The 5,222-nt window shown below is 42.2% G+C and overlaps 1 protein-coding gene across 1 annotated transcript in view; it reads left to right on the forward strand.

Moving 5' to 3' along the window:
- CBL (Cbl proto-oncogene, E3 ubiquitin protein ligase) overlaps positions 1-5,222 on the forward strand; it is a 104,392-nt gene that overhangs the window by 930 nt on the left and 98,240 nt on the right. The gene's annotated exons all lie outside the window — the stretch shown is intronic.

Here is a 5,222-nt window from a genome sequence, read left to right on the forward strand (position 1 = left end):
AACGCTGGGGTGCCGCGTTTGGGGTAGCCCAGACAAAGATGGAGTGGGGGCTGGGGCGAAGGTTAACTGGGAAGCCAGTGGGGCGGAAGTATAATGGGGGGTGCGGAGTTTGGGGCTCTGTGCAGGGTGTAGGGATGTAGGTCACGGAATTGGCCTGGGAGGTTAGCAGGGAGGGCGTGAGGAAGAGTGTTTGATTTACCGGCTGGGGCTCTTGGCTGGGTGAGATCTAACCAGGGAATTAGATTCCTGGGCTCTGATTGAGGAACCTGGCTGGGGTCAGGACAGCTCCGCAGGGTAGCTGTGCTCTGGGTGAGAGTATAGTGCCTTCTCATTAAGATGTAACCCGAAGATAAAAGACATAGGGATGTTTAAGTGGGGCAAGGAAATAACTTTCCTTCACATCTAGCGCCAGCTCAAGTTTTTTGTTACCCTCAGAAACACTGGATGTGATGCTCAAGTTTTTTAGTTACCCTCAGAAACACTGGATGTGATCCATTGCTGGTGCTGAGATATGCACTGATTAAACCACAAGTTCTGGTTAGAACTATTATCTTCTGAAAGATGGACTGGCTGAGCCTGTTAAGCAGCAGCAGATTCTAACTTTTTAATAACTTCCTCCCTACCACACCGCTTGAGCTGGGTTCTTTTTTTCTGGTAACGGTTCTGACTCCTTATTACAAGTCCTGACTTTAAACTTGTTCGATGAGCTTCTTTGATTACGCTTGTTTGTTTGTTTTTTGCAAATACGAACAAAAATAACTCCTTTATATTTAGCCACTAAGTTTGTCATTTGGGAGACTTACTTCCTTGCAGTTGTTTCTATATAATGAAATGTAGTTAGTCTCAAGTAATTAAGTGTTTAAGCAGTCAGACGCTTTGTTAGAATTCAGTACGTTTTCTTGTTTTTCATATTCGTTAATTACTTTGGCAAAATTCATATTGCGCATGAAAAGTGATTAGAAGTATCTGGCACGTTCTAGCAGAATGGTGTTATTTCCTCCAGGGTAAAATTTGGTTTTCTTTGGTTCCTCTCTGGGCCTCGGTTCCTCTTCTGTAAAGTTCTTCATGGGCTGTTTTGGACTAGAAACCGCTAATACAGTGATTATGAAGCGCTTAGCCAATGTAATGTGCAATTCAAATGCCTAATAAGTCCTGTGTGTGAATTAACACTCCTGTAGTGCGTGCCAGTGGTTTCATAGCTACCTTTTTAGGGCTGGTTTTTCTCATGTTAAGTAATTGATACTGTAATTAATGACACAAGTATTTCTGTGTTGATTATATTGGTGGTGTAGTACTAATTTTATTATTAGAAATTAAAATCCTTACAGAAAGTTTAGGTGTGTGAAAGGAAACTTTAAATGTGTCGCCTCTTTTAAAATGCATCAAAGGTATTTAAATGCTAAAGTTTGTTAGTTTGCTTTTTAGGGATATATCGTTAAGGACGAAAAAATTTCCTCTGGCACAGAAAAAAATACCTTTATAATGAGTGTCTCGTATCAGACAAGTGGGTGCAGTACAATCAAAATTGTACTGATTAGTGACCCCTGCTTAAGAATAATCTCTTTATTAAAGAGATTCTGTATTCTGTTTTTTTTTTTTTTTTTTTGAGACGGAGTATCTGCTCTTGTTACCCACTGGGCCCGGCCCTCTATTCTAAAAAAATAAGAATAGTCTGTATTCTTATTAAAGTGTTTCTGTAAATACAGAGTAAGATATAGGTAGTCCTATTCTACAAGGTAGCCCAAATAAAATCCTTCCTTAAGTCTTACTCCTTCATCTATTTAAAGTATGTGTATTGAATTTTGATTTATTCTGCAGAATGTTTCATTATTTGGGAAGAATAAAGAGGACTCAAAGTTGCGACTCAAATTGCTTTTCAGGTTTGATAGTTTCACAGAAAGTAGGCTTCTAGCTTTTCCATTCCAGTGTAGGGAGAGGGATGTTTTATTTTTGTATTACTTGCCTCAAGGTTGGTTTTAGTACTGTCTCCTCCCCCTGTGCTCCCCCCCAGCACATATTTCTAGTTGCTCTGAAAACGTAGTACTTTCTGATGTGTCAGTCTGATAGGTTTATGCTGCTTTCCAGATCTTTGAATACTTCTGTGATGTTACTAGATTGCACCATCTCTTTTACCCTTGATGTTTTGAGCATGAGGTTTACTCTTTTTTCACTTTATTTCATTTTTATTGTTGAAAGTCTTAAATGTGTCACCACACCTTCACTTCAGGTGCTCTAAGTGGTAAAGAACCTACTGTCAAATCCACAGATGTCCCACACATTTAATTCTTTTTAACAAAATTTCTAGGCCGGGCCCCATGGCTCACACCTGTAATCCCAGCATTTTGGGAGGCCGAGGTGGGCAGATCACTTGAGGTCAGGAACTCCAGACTAGCTCTGTCAACATGGTGAAACCCTGCCTGTACTAAAAAATACAAGAATTAGCCAGGCGTGGTGGCAGACGCCTGTAATCCCAGCTATTTGGGAGGCTGAGACAGGAGAATCCCTTGAACCTAGGGCAGAGGTTGCAGTGAGCCAAGATCGTACCACCGTACCACTGCACTCTAGCCTGAGCTACTGAGCTACAGAGCGAGACTCGATCTCAAAAAAAAAAAAAAAAAAGTCTGTTTAATTCCTTTGAATGACACACATTTAGTTCTTTTTTTTTTTATTTTAATTTTAATATTTTGAGACAGAGTTTCACTCTTGTTGCCCAGGCTGGATGCAATGACACGATCTCAGCTCACCGCGACCTCTGCCTGCTAGGTTCAAGTGATTCTCTCCTGCCTCAACCTTCTGAGTATCTGGGATTACAGGCATGTGCCATTTTTTTTTTTTTTCCTGTTTTCAGTACAGACGGGGTTTCTCCATGTTGGTCAGACTGGTCTCGAACTCCCGACCTCAGGTGATCTGCCCGCCTCGGCCTCCCAAAGTGCTGGGATTACAGGTGTGAGCCACCACGCCTGGCCATACACATATTTAGTTCTAAGTCACCATCTCATACCTGTTTTATCTTTGTTGTTGAAGCTGGATGAATATTATTCCAGCCAACTCTTAATCAATTTATTGAATTAGCACTGGGAACTGTTAATCTCTTTCCTTCCCCCAATATGGGATCTATACAGATGGAAAAATTGGCATAAGACATGGGTTCCGGTTAACATAGACCCGATTTACTAATCCATTATGGAACTTAAACTTACTATTGGAAAAATGTTTGTGCTAGAATGCTTGTTATTAAACTAAAGTTAGAGCCTCTGGTTTTCTTTTTGCCACCCTAGGATATTGTAATAAACATGTGCATAAGTACTTCTATGCGAAGAAAGTGGCTAGTAAGCCAAAAGACAATTGGGCACGGAGGAGAGGAGTGGGAAGTGAAGAGAAAAAGTCACCTAAATTGGCCTTAAATGTATGCCGGGCTCACACCTGTAATCCCAGCATTTTGAGAGGATGAGGTAGGTAGATCATTTGATCCCAGCTTGAGCCCAGGAATTCCAGATCAGCCTGGGCAACATGGCGAAACCCTGTCTCTACAAAAAATACACATATTGGCCAGGCGTGGTGGTGCCTTCCTCTAAGTTTGAGCTGCTAGGGATGATAGCTTGAGCCTAGGAGATCGAGGCTGCAATGAGTTGTTGAGCGAGCCACTGCACTCCAGCCTGGGGAACAGAGTGAGACCCTGTCTCAAAAATAAGTAAATTGCTTTAAATGTAAATGTAGAAGTATCAAAGTGTTTAATTTGATAAGAGAGTTTACTTATTTATTTATTTGCTCGGTCACCTAGGCTGGAGTGCAGTGGCACGTTCTCAGCTCACTGTTTCCTCCACCTCCCAGGTTCAAATGATTCTCGTGTTTCAGCCACTGAGTAGCTGGGATTACAGGCTTGCGCCTCTATACCTGGCTAATTTTTCTATTTTTATTTTTTTAATTTTAATTTTAATTTTTTTTTTTGAGACGGAGTCTCGCTCTGTTGCCCAGGCTGGAGCGCAGTGGCCGGATCTCAGCTCACTGCAAACTCCGCCTCCCAGGTTCACGCCATTCTCCTGCCTCAGCCTCCCGAGTAGCTGGGATTACAGGCGCCTGCCACCTCGCCCGGCTAGTTTTTTTTTGTATTTTTTAGTAGAGACGGGGTTTCACCGTGTTAGCCAGGATGGTCTGGATCTCCTGACCTCGTGATCCACCCGTCTCGGCCTCCCAAAGTGCTGGGATTACAGGCTTGAGCCACCGCGCCCGGCCTCTATTTTTATTTTTTACTAGAGATGGATTTTCACCACGTTGGCCAGGCTGCTCTCAAACTCCTGACCTCAGTTGATCTGCCCACCTCAGCCTCCCAAAGTGCTGGGATAACAGGCATGAGCCACCGTACCTGGCTCAATTTAGTAAGAGACTTTACATTCCATTATGAAATAGGACAGAGGGTGGCAAACTTTTTCTGAAAAGGGAGGTTTCAGAGCCATTGTAAATACAGTAATCCTCCATTATCCTAGGGGATATGTTCAAGACACCCAGTGGATGCCTGAAAACCCCGAATAGTACTGAACCCTGTACATATACTATGTTTTTCCTATACATACGTACCTGTGATAAAGCTTAGTTTATAAATTAGGCACAGTAAGAGATTAACAACAACAATAATGAAAGAGTACAATTATAAAATACACTGTAGTAAAAGTTATATAAATGTGGTCTCTCAAAATATCTTATTGTAGGCTGGGCATGGTGGCTCATGTCTGTAATACCAGCTCTTTGGGAGGCCGAGGCAAGTGGATCACCAGAGGTCAAGAGTCTCAGCTCACCGCAACCTCCGCCTCCCAGGTTCAAGCGATTCTCCTGCCTCAGCCTCGCAAGTAGCTGGGATTACAGGCACCCACCACCATACCCAGCTAATTTTTGTATTTTTAGTAGAGACGGGATTTCACATTTTTGGTCAGGCTGGTCTCGAACTCTTGACCTTAGGTGATCCACCCACCTCAGTCTTCCAAAGTGAGCCACCACGCCCCGCCCTTATTTTTAATTAGTTTATATAATTGAAACATTAAGGTATTGATGATTTTTAAATGGGATATAGTTTATTAGAAAAATACATTTAAAAGCATGAGCTTGAAAGAAAATTACATTTTTTTTTTTAACTTAAAAAAATATTTTATTGCCCGGGTGTATGGTGGCTCATGGTTGTAGTCCTAGCACTTTGGAGGCCGAGGAGGGTGGATCACCTGAGGTCAGTT

The sequence above is a fragment of the Colobus angolensis genome, unplaced genomic scaffold (genome assembly GCF_000951035.1).
Source record: "Colobus angolensis palliatus isolate OR3802 unplaced genomic scaffold, Cang.pa_1.0 Scaffold7, whole genome shotgun sequence".
Taxonomy (NCBI): Eukaryota; Metazoa; Chordata; class Mammalia; order Primates; family Cercopithecidae; genus Colobus; species Colobus angolensis.